Raw genomic sequence first — 14,969 nt, forward strand, 5'->3', positions numbered from 1 at the left:
AACCAATTTTATGAAGACAGCTGAAGATAAAATGATGATTAACAGAGTCAAACGCTTTGTAAAAGTCTAAAAAGAGTATAAAACTGTCATCAGAGATCAGGTGTGAGTAATCTAAAATATCAAGAACAAGACGAATGTTATTGGAGATGTGTCTGTTTTCCATGAATCCTGATTGTGTCTCTGCAATAACTGAGTTTAAAACAGATTTAAGTCTTTTAGCAAAGACAGATGCAAGAATCTTGTAGTCATTATTTAATAGACATATGGGGCGCCAGTTGTCAATGAGAAGTACATCTTTTTTGGGTTTGGGTATCAGAGTAAGAACGCCTTGATTTAATGTTGGAGGAAGGAAGCCTTTTTCTATGCTCTCAACAAATACCTGTGTTAGAAAAGGGGTAATTTTATCACTGAATTGTTTATAAAATTCTCCCGTTAAGCCATCTGGTCCAGGAGATTTGTTATTCTTAAGGTGGTTAATAGAGAAAAGTACTTCATTTTCTGAAAGAGGCGAATCACAGAGGTCCCGTTCAGAGGCCTGTATTTGTTGTAGATTATAGTTTAGGAAGTGATCAGGATCTTCACTGGGTTCAAAGGCATATAGTTTACTGTAGAACAAGCTAACGTAATTTGCAATCATTTTGGGATCAGAGGTAATCTGGCCTTCAATGTTTAACTGCTCTAGTGTATTTGTCTTGGCATGACATTTCTCCAATTGAAAAAAATAAGAGGAATTATTTTGACCCTCTTCTAACCATTTCAGCCTTGATCTTACAAAGGCTCCTTCAGCTCTGTTCTTATAAATACTGTCTAATTCTTTTTGTAATAATGCCAAATTTATTTTATCATCATCTGATAACTCTGCAGGAATTCTTTTTGAAATTGTCATAATGTCATTGATAATTTGGCTTTCTTTAGCTTTTTTAGTTTTATTTAGTTCTGAACTAAACTTTCTAAAAAATTTAGTGATTTCAAATTTAAAAAGTTCCCAGTTTTTACTGTAACAGTTTTCTTCTTTTGCTAGATTATAAAAGCAAGAAATGACTTCAGAAACCTTTTGTTGTACTATGTCTAGCTTAAGCAGTGAGTTATTTAACATCCAGTATGCTTTCTTATTTTGGGATCTAGTTTCGGAAAATTTAATAGAAATGTAAATTGCTTTATGATCTGTTAGTGCAGAAGGAAGAATATTTACTTCAATATCATCTGTACCTAGACAATCAGACACCAGCCAGTAATCTATGCGAGATTGTTTGGATCCATCATTATTACTCCAAGTGAAAACACAATCTGATGGGAATTTTTCTCTCCAGACATCTTTCAAGTTATATCTCTGCATGAATGAATGTAAGGGACTATCAGAAGAAAGAGCACGTGGGGGCCATCTGTCCAGCTGATTATTTAAAGCTATATTAAAATCCCCTCCTATTATAATAATTGCATCAGGAAATTTGTTTAGACCAAAAATTACATCATTTTCAATCAAAGAAAGGAGCTCAACGTTTTCAAGTTTGGAGTTGTAACCATATATGTTAATAGTAATAAAGATCTTATTTTGAGTGGATATTATCAGAAAAACATAATGACCCTGACTGTCACATTTGCTCAGAAGAATGTCACCCTCAAATGTATTTTTAACTGTGAGAGTTCCAGCTGAATGCTGACTTTCACCCCATTGAGATTTCCAGAAGTTTATATCATTACTGGTAGAATGTGATTCTTGAAAGAAAAAAAAATCTGTTTTTTCAATTGTTTAGCGAATAGAAACAGTGCTTTTTTTTATGGCATTTCTTAATCCCCTGACATTTAAAGAACCTAAAGATAAAGACAAGATTTATAATAAAAAAGAGAGAAAAGATAAATCTGAGTAAATAGGAGTGTTGTTACTTTCAATCTGTGCGCCAAATTGCACGTAGAGTGGGGAAAAAATATTTTAAATAATCTTTACGCCACTTTGAAGAATTAAATTAAAATATACAAAAAAAATAGTGCAAATATATCTCACATTCAGAACTTGCTTTAGCTGCCAACCTGGATTTAAGACAAATAAAAACTTTTTATAACATCTCAATGTTATTAACTGTAAACGTGGCTTAAAGAAATAAAGGGCAGAACGCGTGAGAACAGAATGAGTGTTTTCCTCAAGACTTTAACAGCAAAAGCTGCTCAGGATGCAGTCATTTCTGAGGGTCTGAGTTCTCAGGAAGACCCACTTCTTTACCGTTAATATAGGCTCGGGCACCCACATAGTAGGCGATTTTCCCTTCTCTTCTTGCTGCTTGTATTAAGGGCCAAAGCGCTGCTCTGGTGTCCCGGTCCGCTGGGCACAGGTCCTCCGTGAAGCGGAGATGCCGCTCCTTCAGGATGGGATTGTTTTTTGCGGCTTTCCACACGGCATCTCTGTAGGTTCTGGATGAAAACTGGAGAATGATCCCTCTGGGCTTCCTCTCGTTTTCCTTCAGCTTTCCCAAACGGTGCACAGTGTCGATCACATCTGGAAGCTTCTGTTTTCCCTCCGGGAAAATCATTTGACAAATGTTGATGGTTTCTCTTCTCACATCTTCTCTGGACACTGTTTCCGGTACTCCATATAATTTTAAATTCCAGCGTCTTGAGTAGCGTTCAGATTCCAGGAGTCTTTCCTGCAGCCGCAGAACAGTAGCTTCATCTCTGTTTGTTTTCTTTTCAACTATGTCCATTCTTGTCTTTACATCTTTTATTTCTTCAAAAGCAAAGTCAACGGATTTTTTAAGGCCCTCAATCTTGAGCGAATTGTCATTGATTAATTTCTCCATGGCGTCAAAGCGGATGTTAATCAGGCTTGAAAGAACATCAATAACATCGTTGTTACCAGCGCTGCTGCTTCTCCCCTCACCTTGCGGTGTTGCCAGTAATGCTTTTTTTAAAGCTGGTTCTTTACATGGGGTCCCTTCAGCTGAAATAGGCAGGGCTGGAAAATCTTCTTCATCCGGGATGATCATGTCTTGTTCAGGATTTGTCTTCGGAGTATAGTTGTGTCCTGCACCACTAACGGCACCGCTGCTGTTAGTGTTAGCCATGGCTTTGCTCTCCTTAGAGGTTCTTTTCCGCTATCGAGATGGCATTGGACAGCAAAATTGTTTCCTTTTTGGTTATAACAGCAAGTAGCGTTCAATTTGTAGTTTTCCGCAGTATTTTTCAAAGTTAGGCGCAACAGGTTGAAAAGTAACGTCTGCTCAAGCCGCCATCTTGGTCAGCCTTCCACTTATTTATAACTCATAGAACACGGAAGTTGCGTATGACGTCACGTTCGGAAGTTTCGCGAGAGTTCCCGAAATCGCGTGTGCTTTAAAGGGACAGTGACAGGAAAACATGTGGGTTACATCCTCCCCGCTGTAGACATTGCACGTCCACGTTGCATGGGACCCTAGCTGGGTTTCGATGATTGCACCGGAGCGGCATGGTTTAGGGCTTCTGTATACGCATTACACACGCTTTTAAACAGTGTCTGTACAACAGAAATAAGTGAGTTACCAGGCACTGAATAATTAAGTCGGCGTGGTAATTGACGTTGTCGAGTTGAGTGTCTTAAGGGTTAACTCTGCGTCTGCTTGATCATTAAGCACCTCAGCAGAGCTAGAAATATTCTCATTCATTAATGACTCAGATTGGTCAGATCGTGTGTGCTTTATTTATTTTTTATTTATTTATTTATTTATTTTGTTTTGTTTTGTTACATTTAGTGTGTGTGGGGAGGGAGAGGGGAAGAATGTGAGGGGGGGGGAAGAGAGTAAAAGGAAGAATGGTGAAAAGGTGGGGAAATCGCGTGTGCTTTAAAGGGACAGTGACAGGAAAACATGTGGGTTACACAACTCTTTTTTTTCTTTTATGTACTGTTTTTCTGCACTATAAGGTGTAGTATACCTGTTTTTAAGGCTGTCAATGAATGGTCTGTTTTGAAACTTATGTTATATATGTTATATATAAGCCACATCGAACTTCAAGATGCATTAAGCAAGACAAGCAAGAACCAAACCCCTGTCAGTCAAGTCAGAGTTTATTAACGTGTTCAAAGTAACTTTAGAACTTGTTTGTAACACACTACACGCTAGCCGCTTTATAGTATTTAAAATAGCTGTAAATCCCAATTTATATGCAGCCATAAAAAATTGATTCATACAGCGAAAACAAATGATGCTGTGACAAAACTAATGGCCTACTTTACTAGTAAGTAACTCGTTAAAAAAACACAGTCCAACACTGCTACACTTTAGCTGTGTTAGTATATTTACAACACCTACCCTTCTTTGAAAATCATAAAAAATGAAATAAACAGATTGACATTTTGACAAAGCGCCATTTACCCAAAAATCGATTCGACATTGGTAAACACAACCACAATTAATCCATATAAGGTGCTCTTGACTAAAAAGTCACACTGATGTCTTTAAAAAAAAAAGAAACCTTTTTTGACTGCACATTATAGTGTGGAAAATACAGTACATTATAAATTAAGGTAACTTTGGAGCCAATTTTAAAGTGGTTTGATGTATATTAGTATCAATAGACATCAATAGGTTACCCCCCACCAAAAGAAATCCTGAAAGCCGTAAATCATTTTAATCCATATATTTAAACAGTGTGTGTTATATTTGTAACATGTGAAGGTAATATTCTTGACCTGAATATTATTTATGTGTGCTGTAACCCTTGTGCTATCTTAGATGACCCCACCCTTATATTGACGTGTTATTCCTACCATGACAAAGGTGGATAAAGGTGGAGATATTTCATGTAATTCATGGACACCAGTGAAGATCACAAATCATTGAAGACAAAGGTTCAGAGCACTGTCTAGTGGGGTCCAGATGACGGTCTTCGCGGTCTTGTGAAGTTCAGGAGAGAAAGGTAGTTAACTCCAAACTCTTATGTTCACAAATGTTTACAAGTTCAATTTAGTGTAATTTTGTCATCAATTGGACATTTACATTTTAGGAAGAGGTTTCATTTTTTTCTGTAGCCCCTCTTGAATTTATTATCAGGATTGCTTCAGTGTCAGATTTAAAATATTCAGGCTGTATAAAATGGAATAAACCAATATTCTTTAAAGTGAAATTAATTTTATTTAAGATCCATTGGCCTCTGTGAATGAATGTGTAATAAGAAATGATTAGGCTACCATGTTGGTTGAGTCATGTTTTCCAATTGGGTAAAAAAACAAGAATAAAGCTGTTGTTTTGCCTTTACGCTACTGGTCCGGCCCACTTGAGATCAGACGGGTTAAAAGTGGCCCCCGAACCAAAATGAGTTTGACACCCCTGCGTTAGGACATAATACATCGGAGGGCTTATGAAGCCACAACACAAAGATTACCAAAGATAATCAGGAAAATATAACAAAGAGAAAAGAATATAAATATATTTTAAAAAGTTTTACCAAAATGGGATTTTTATGGATTTCAATTTTAATTTAAGAACATATTACAACTCCTTTTAAACTAAAACTTCAAGTGGCTTAATAAAATAGTTTTTACTGTAAATTTACTTAGTTGTTTTCCTGTTGCAGCATCAAAACTTTTTATCTCACTGAGATAATCAGTGAGACTATTTTTGAGGAAAAATATAAATTGAATAAAAATAGAACTTGAACATAAAATAGAAGAACAACAAACAGTTCAGTGCACCATTTAGATTAACAGGCGTCCTGTCCATGGTCCTGTGAAAAGCAAGATCACAACCTGAAGAAATGAAACCACTTATTGTCGTTGCCCTGCAGCCGTGAGGTCAGTCAAACCCTTGTCGTTTAGTATTGACCTCAAGGGGCAGTAGGTTCCACAAAACAAAGAAGAAAATGTGTTCTATAACCACAAAGACTCAAGAAAACCAACATTTCTCTTACTGTCTCTGGACGTTTATGCTGCAAAATAGACATTCTATGTTCCGTAGACATTGATGATCCTGTGCTGGAAACAGTTCTACCTAACAATGTGACTGCCCTTCTGCAACGTCGCAAATTCCTGTTAGACACTTCAAAACCCAAATCAAACAACTACAACAGAAGATCTTTCATTACTTGCAGGCAGGTTTCAGCAATCGGTGCTGTTAGCAGGAGATCATCAACCTACATCAAAAACACAACCCTCTAGTAGCATAATATCCTGTTGGAGAAACTTTAAACAGTGATTGAAAATGCCAGGAGAATTTTTAAATCCTTCTGTAAAGCATGTGTACTGCAAACGGAAACCTTTATACTGAAATGCGAATATATGTCTGCTATTTTCATGTAATGGAATGCAAAAGAAAGCACTTGCTAAATCAATAGCAGTGAACAACACACATTGTGGGTCAAAGTTGACAGCATGCAATGTGGATCAGGCACAGGGAGGACTGGAGTAATGATGACTTCACTAACAGCCCTTAAATCATGTGCCATGCGATAAGTTTTATTACCTGCTTGTAAAACCGGTCTCAAAGGAGTACACCGGGAAAAATACGAATGCTCAATGACACCAGAGTTCCACAAACTAAACTGAGTTTTCGTCATCCCTTCATCTGCATCCGTCACTCAGCTGCACTGAGATCTAGAAACATGTGCTCCTGCAGTTACCTGACTCTCCACCGGGAGAACGGTGGAGCATGAACAAACATCAACTGAACCTGTTGACCATGAAGCATCAGAGAGCGTTTTTAACATCACTTCTGCATCTTCATGATCTGTCTTCTCTCTGTTGCGATGACTGACAATGCAGAAATGCTCCAGAACTGAGGAGTTAGTTGTTGAAGGCAAAGTTATCCTATACATTTTTATTGAGGGAGAGACGTGAACACCTGAAAATCACAGTTTAGACAGTTTGTGTTGTCTACATCCCTTTTAGTCATGGGTCTGAGTTGCCGAGCTTCGTGACCAGGTGGGTGCTAATTCAATGGGCGATACAGCTGTGTCTAACTTCCGGTACCATTGCAAACGTGAGTGTGTGAATGCAAAATAAACTATACACCCTCTTGACCAATATATGTCAGTGTAGTTTAAATGCCACGTATGGCCGTCTACCTGATGAAATGCTTCCTGGTACAGTTGATCATCCTCTCTGTCATAATAGAGTGCGCAGTTCAGGTCATCGGAGGCGGAAAAATATGGCTTCCAGGACAGGACTCATGGCAGCCATACCTGAAAGTCATGGACACACCTGGCGTTTCAGGGGCCTCTGGATCCAGCAAGTGTCTGCAGTGGGGGTTGGCTGCGGTGTGTGGCATGGCATCCAGTCTGAAAAATGCTGGCTCCTGTTTTGACAAAAATGTTCCGTCCCAACAGATTCATAGGCGTGTGTGGTGAATGCACAAATGAATGTTCCATCATCTGGTCAAAAGTCAGTCGGATGGTCTTTTGCAGGTTCGTGGAATCCTATGTTCATTTGTCAGAGCAGATGGAGTGTCCACTAGACCCATCATGGGTTACCTCTGAGCTTGAAAGGGACCATGGCTCCTGCATCACCAAGTGGTATTGTCCGACTTGCCACCTGTGGTCTTCGCCACGGTGGAAGAGCTTGGAGCGGACGTGGGTGCTGTTCATGTCCGCCACGCCGTGCTGTTGGGTACCTTGTTGTGGGCAGTCGTTGCCATTTGTCCTGAGCGCCACAGATGCCATTTCCAGCTGCTGCTGTGGGTACCCTGGGTGGCTCACGCCTCCCAGGAGGTGGATACCTGTCCTCCTGTCCTGGCCTCCGATACCTGAACATTGCTGCAGGTCCTGAGGGTATTTAAACTCATCATGTTATATGTTTTTTTTTTTTTTTTGGTAACACCTTTATTATCCAGAGTGGATTTTTCCTGCAGTATAAATGACCGTTTTCAGTTGTTCAACTTCTCCCTCTGCCCTTTTTCTTCAAATGTGCTCTGCAGTGATGAATCAGATGTTATTTTAAATCAACTCTTTTCACCTCACAGATGCTCCAATGCATTCTCCATGCATGCAGTCATGGCTTCATTTGATTAGTGGAGCTGACCTGAGGGTCAGTCACTCCTAACACGGCTCCTTCCTGTGAAGCCAGAGAACTGAGAAATGCTCTTTTTGTCACTCACCCAATGAAGCAGAGGGGGTTTTCTGTGTAAAGATTTATGAGGTCTCAGGAGGGGTCTGCTCTGCGCCTTTCCTGCAACATTAAAGCTATGCGCTGCTTGGAAAAAAAAGATGTTGTTACTGCAGATGTTGTTAAAGCAGATTTAGTACTGTCATGCTTTCTTTTCACCATCACCAACTCTATGGATGCAAAAGTCAGCTAATCAGTGATGAAAATCAGCAAAAGAAAAAAATTCCTAAACTTTTCTCTGAACAATATGACAGATGTGGAGCAAAATCTTTGAAAAATATATTGTCTTACATGCATTCTGGCAGCTAATCATTCACTTTTAATCCAGAAAAAAAGACAAATTGTTTGACTTACCATTAAGGACTTGCTGTCCGACAAAAAGAATTTTGAGAAGTACTAAAAGCAACAAAATTCCACAATTTAGGCCTTTCATAATTTAACCAAAAACACAATTCACACTCTAAACGACAACAGGTTTGTTTAAACACAGACAATCAAAACGCAGACGATAACTTTTAACTGTTTTCCCAAAACCAGACCAAAATACATAACACAACAAATTAGGTACCTTACACATATACAAAATAAACCATTTCACTGAAATGAAGCGTTTACCACTAGCATTAACATTCATGTCCCCCCTTCTTCTGTTCTACTAGAACCAGCACCTCCTTACCTTACCTTTCCGTGTCCACAGACCCTCTATCACTTCCCATGCCTTTCATTTCTCCTTTACTTCGCTGCTTTGTCCTTTTCCCATTCTGTACATCATCCACTTACACTGTTTTCAAACTATAATTACATCAAAACATGGGATCCGCTTCAAACTATCTTTAAACACCAATAAATCCTTTAACACCAACACTAAGCAATCTGGGAAATATTAAAACAAACATACAAACTAAATTAAACATTGCAAACATTCTTTTTAAGGGACTCCGGATCTAAACAAACAAATACTTACAATTAGTGTCAATAACATTACTTTTTAGCAAAACTTAACTAAATCATGGTAATTGGGAAATACAAATAAAGTAGAGACATGATGTATTCAAAATAAGAAAACCGAAATAATTGCAAAATCATTTTACACAAAATATATTGGACCAATATTACCTTACTGTGTTTTAGAAAGATTTGCCCAACTTTAGGCAAACTCCCGAGAAAGTTATTTTCGTTCGAACAGAGACAGTTGCTGCAGGCTGCAGCTGCATGTGTAGTCAAGCTGCTGTTGTGGCTTAAACTTCCGTCGGAAGCGCTGCTCATACTAGCGCCTTCCTACTTGAAAATCTTTTTCGTCGAACCAAGACCACTGAAATTTGTTTTTATCGACGCCTTACAACCGAGGTCATGACCACACTCAATAACTACGATGTCAGTCATTATTTTACCACAAATTAGATCGCAAACTCTTCAGCTTTGGACCGTGAAAGTTTAGCGCAGGTCCAACATTTTGGTCTGCATGGACGCCGTCACGCCGACCACATGGTACAAACAAAGCCAATCAGAGCTGTCGACGCATTCGAAAGAAACTAAAACGTCCCGTTATTGGCTAATTCGAAACAAGATGGCCATGTCCATAGAGAAAACAATTCACACAGAAACATGGAAAATAAAGCCAAAATTCGCCGATTTCAAACAGTTTTTCATCCCATACTTTCCAAAATCTCATGCATACATTTCATTCCTAACACTGCGCAAAAGCCCCCAGAATCAGGACATATATTTGTCTGGATATCCTCAGAAATACCCCATATCTGGTGATATCTACGGTGGATACTCTCCGGACATGACTGTCTCTAAGTTCATGTCCTGAGCATATCAACTCCGAGTATGGGACACTTTTATTCTGATAGAATCTGGAGATGAGATTCTCTCCAGATATGAGATGCGTCACTAGTGATATCCAAGGTCAGGATATTTCCAGATTCTATCCATGTCATATCTGTTGATATCTGATGTCCGTATACTAGTCATATCTGAAGTTAGGATTTGGAACATATGGCCAGCAGGCATATCTGAAGAACTAACACCAGTGATATCTGAGTTCAGGATATTTCCAGATTCTATCCATGTCATATCTGTTGATATCTGATGTCCGTATACCAGTCATATCTGAATTTAGGATTTGGAACATATGGCCAGCAGACATATCTGAAGAACAAATACTAGTGATGTAAGTCAGGATATTTCAAGATACCAGTCATCTCAAAAATATATAAGAAATAAAAGGTAACAGAAAACCGGTATTACTCAAAAATATTTTATTAGATAATAAATAAATAAGTCAAAAACCACAAACAAACATGCATCCTTTTTTTCTCTTCTGCCAGATAGCAGCTCTTGACTGGTGGTGGGTTTCCTTCAGTAAAGCCAGCTGAGTGTCTCGTGCGTAATTTTGGCTCAATTCCACTCCTCAAGTTTTCATCCCAGGCTTTATGGCATTTCAGCATCACCATGGTTAGCCTAGTGGAGCACCACTTTGGCGAGGCTTGATAATAACATGTTTGTCCTCGTCACTTTCCTCGTCGCTGACATAGTTTGCATTGGCTCTTTTTTTTATGACAGATCCTCTTGATTGAGAATCTTCTCAGCAATTTTGACCCTCTTTTTGAAGAGCTATGGACCAACAGGAAAGGAAAATATTATTTTAATTAGAGGAAACAACATACACACACATACACAGTTCAACTGGACCATGCATGACCTGAGTAAATGAAACAAGGTCACAAATAGGACAACTCACCTGATCATGCTGACTGGTCCTCCTTTTGACCTCCTCCTTGCTTCTATCTCCATTCTCTCTCTTTGCACTTGAGACTGTCAATAGCTTGATTGCAAGCTCCTAGTCGATGGAAATATGAAATGTACAGAAGATGAGGTCAACATATTGCAAACATGTTTCCAAAGTGGAATATTCAAAATGTCCCATGCAGACTGTCACAGTGGCTTATCTTAATTATCCATTGTCAATGCTATATCGTTAATGTAACTTAGTGTTTGGTCTTAAGACATGGAAACACTAAATGAGCTGTCTATCACACTAATACAATTGCAATCCTATTCAAAAAATCTCTGAAAAGAAAGTAACACTGATTATTGACATTGAGTCTCTCACATTATCTCTAACTTATGGCGAGTTGTGTAAATCCAACTTCATGTTGGCGCTTACTTCTAACTTGGTGGAAACTCCAATTTGGTTCCACATCTTTCACTGCCGCCGTCATTGTGTGGTGTTCTGAAGCTAAAAAAAAGACAATATTTTATAACTGACTGGAGTTCTAGTCAAGTTTCCTAAAATGATAGTGAGAAAGAAACATACTTATCATCTGCCCGGACCTTCCACTGGAGCTGCTCTCCGAGGTTCTTGTGATGGACAAGAATCTGAAAGAAAGAAGAAGTCTGTTAGGTTACAGTAACATTGCTGTTCTGGCCAATGTTCTAGAATAAAGGCACCTGCCCAACACAAAACCCCCCAGCAGCCGAGTGGCAAACTCAAGAACGCATGTAGCTTATAACCCCAAAGGGAGATCCGCCAACGTTTTCCGACCACGGTCAGAAAGAGAAAAGTCCTCGCAGGAAAGGTTCAACATAGGCTAAACATGAACAACCTTTTTTAAAGTGCAAAAAAAAAGTGAACACGTGTTTGTCTGTTTGGCTGCTTTAGTGAATCGTGCTGCTGCTTTTATTTGTCCGTCTTCATGTTACGTGACCGGAACACCAACATATTAACCGTGTCAGCTATCAGTGAGGATCTTAACGGGGTGACGATGTTTCCTGCCGCGCTGAAGTCACGCCATGAGGAGCTCGTAGCGCCTCCAGACGTATATTTTCCTGCCACTTTTGACAGAAGTGCAGAGACATCGGGTGGCCTGCGCTCCACCCTCGCCCCCCCAGGCTCCTCGCCTCTCCTTTCCCTCCTCCGGCGCCCTTAGCGAGAGGGGAGCCGACGTTCGGACCCTGTGCAGCCGGTTCGGGCGCAACTGCCGGTGGACCCCCGTGTCTCCGTGCTGCTCACGCTACACAGGCCCCACGGCGGTGGGGGGCGACGTCTGCCGCTCCAGCGGGGGAATCGGGAGGAGTGACGCCGCGGCCGCCCAACACGTAGAACCTAAAAGAAACCTAATTGACATAGTGCTGAGGGTATCCAACATTTGTCCATAACCGCACGAGAATACACAATAATTAGCTGAAGATGAATATGTTTATAGTTCAAATCACACACCATATGAGTCCTCTGTGTCTTCAAATAAATAAATAAATAAAGTGTGGGTCCGCGGTGATGACGTCCCGCGCGTGATGAGGTTTTACGGTCTGACACCGAATCCCAGGAGAAGCTACTAGGCTGCGCGGATGATCCATGATCCATACGGATCACAGGCCCCGGTTCTGCACAGACGTGTGCCGCGGATTCCACCCCCCCAATCCCCCATCCCCTCCACGCACTTCATTAATCTTTACGGTCACGTCCTGCTGTTTACCGCGTCAAAGTCTCTGCTCGACGTTTGTCCGTTAGGTGATGACATGTTTCTGGGTTCCTTGAAGTTTTATACAAAAGCGAAGTTTTTCAGCACAAAATATTTTTACACACGGAAGATACATACGGAAACTTCGAGGGGGGGTAGTATCCGGTGTTCTTGTAGCTTCTTCTTGGTTTTTTCCACGTCGTCCAGCCTCTGTGATTATGTTTCAATCGCTTCAGATGAAAACTATTTTCCTGAAAAAAGGGAATGATGTGGTTATTTTTGCTATTTAAAATAGCCCCGGAATTGGTTAAATATAACCCCGTAGCCTCCAAGCCCCGAATAACATGCCCATAGATCAAAAGTTTTACCTGAACTTATCAGCTCGGCCGGGTCACTGCCGCCAACTCCCGGATCCTCTGAGGTCTTTTCGTTGTGAGGACGCGGTCGGCCTCGCTTACTAGAGGGTTTCCATGTCTCCTACGGTCAACTTTTATTCTTTTTTTCCGTCTTCATCTTCGGACCTAACGCTCCGTGCCGCCATTGTTTTCAAACAGACTGCGTCATGGCGGCGCGGAGCGCTGTAACTTGACAGCTGATTTGTCGCGTTGCAGAACGTGACCAATCAAATTTCACTTTACTGGAGCTCGGGTAAGACGTCACGGCCGTTCGTTCTCCTCGTGTTGTTTAGCGGCTTCGAAACTACTGAAGACGTTTTGTTCCCGGCAGCATTTGGAGAAAGGGCTGGAGTGTGACCCAAAAATCTATGATAAATAAAATAAAAAATGAAAGAAGTTTCTTTTAAAATCATGCACAAAATTTACCCCACTAATCAATTCATGCTAAGATACATTAAAAAATTGATTTGTCCCTTTTGCAAAGAACATCCAAAAGCAATTAATCTTCTTTTTTGGAATTGTACTGAAATTAGATTTTTTTTTGGAAGAAGTGTTTACAATTTATCAGTAATCATATTCACCCCAACTTCACTCTGAAATTCGAATATATAATTTTTGGGTTTTATAATAAAAACTTGGACTCAAATAAAAACTAATAATTAATGTTATTATTATATTTGGCAAATTGTATATTCATAAATGCTTATTCTATTCATCTTCTATCCCCCCCCCCCCCCCCGTGTTAATCAAACAAATTGAAATGTATCTCAGTTAAATCTCTAAAAGCCTTAAGAAAGCTGTATGTTTGTATGAAAGTTGTGGAAACCTGAATGTTTTTGTGTAAAATGCATGTAATATGTTTGCTCTCCTGGCTGTACCTACATTTTGAACAATAAAGTTAAAAAAAATAAACTTTCTTCACCCACTCCCTGAAAACACTAAACAGAGCAGCAGTTATCATTGATTTCTTACCAAAAACGATCCTAAAGTTTTTTAAAAGGTTTCTTATGGTTTATTTTGGTATAATATGAGATACTGTTTTACAAAACATTACAAAAGACTTTCCTGCCACTTGATACATGCTCAGGAAGAAATTGGCTGTTGAAAATGACAAAATTTGTTGTATGCCCGAAGTGCCATTGTTTTTATTACCTTTGATGAAGCAATGAGGATATTACTGTATATCTTAATCAAACTTGGGTTGACTTGTCAATACTTTTCACACCTGTTTTTAAAAATTTGTGGGAAAATATAAGTGCAGAGCAAACTCTCAAATATATGTGCTTTTGAAGTATCTTGTGCACATAAATTGCTAGGCAAGGCACTTATCAAACAAGTGATACATATAATATCCAGAGACAATACATGTCCTAATGCAGTATCGCCTTTGCACAAATCATAAAATACGGTGTAGGTACCATAACCTTTCGGCCTGGAACTTCCGTTCGGGGTCCTTTCGACTGAGTATAACGTCACACTACGGTAACCCCATTTGGACAAACTACGTAGCGTTGACATCTGCTTGGGCTCTACGTATTTTCATTTCATGTTCCCTTTTGTAACCTAAAGGAGTTTTCCCCCATAAATTGTGTATGACAATATTCTTTGTCATTTTTATAAAGACATGTTGTCACAATCCGCTCGTTACTCCAGTTTAAGTTCAGCCGTGGCTGAAATTTTTGTCAGCACGGCTAAATGTTGCCCTTCCGGGTCCGTTCTGTCAATAATAAAGCAATGGGTGCACAGATTAAAAGAACTATAAGAGAACATGAATTCAATAATAATCATAACAATAATAAAGGCACCTTTCAAATACTATCTCGCAGCTCTGTTCGTTTACAACAGACGTCATAACATTATTTATTAATATTATTAATATTAGTATCGTAAATTGGTGAATAAGGGAAAGAGTAAGGTGATGAGGTGTACGAGGTTAAAGGGTGAACGTAGATTGAATGTGGCATTAAATGGGGAGTTGTTGGAAGAGGTAGAGTGTTTTCAGTATTTGGGGTCGTGTGTCTGTGTGGATGGTGGAATAGGGGAAGA

At 39.6% G+C, this 14,969-nt stretch overlaps 2 long non-coding RNA genes across 2 annotated transcripts; both read right to left on the bottom strand.

The window, feature by feature from the left end:
- Window positions 1–10,636: 10,636 nt before the first annotated feature.
- On the bottom strand, window positions 10,637–11,287 carry LOC144988276 (uncharacterized). Its single transcript, XR_013652136.1, has 3 exons — window positions 11,235–11,287; window positions 10,809–10,907; window positions 10,637–10,681 (listed from the first exon to the last, which is right to left on the bottom strand). It is a non-coding gene; the product is annotated as an uncharacterized LOC144988276 (long non-coding RNA).
- A 97-nt stretch (window positions 11,288–11,384) lies between these two features.
- Window positions 11,385–13,032, bottom strand: LOC144988273 (uncharacterized). The gene is made up of 3 exons (XR_013652130.1): window positions 12,897–13,032; window positions 12,667–12,779; window positions 11,385–11,446 (listed from the first exon to the last, which is right to left on the bottom strand). It is a non-coding gene; the product is annotated as an uncharacterized LOC144988273 (long non-coding RNA).
- Window positions 13,033–14,969: the final 1,937 nt, after the last annotated feature.

The sequence above is a fragment of the Oryzias latipes genome, chromosome 20 (genome assembly GCF_053564925.1).
Source record: "Oryzias latipes strain Hd-rR chromosome 20, Olatipes_Hd-rR_3.1".
Lineage (NCBI taxonomy): Eukaryota > Metazoa > Chordata > Actinopteri > Beloniformes > Adrianichthyidae > Oryzias > Oryzias latipes.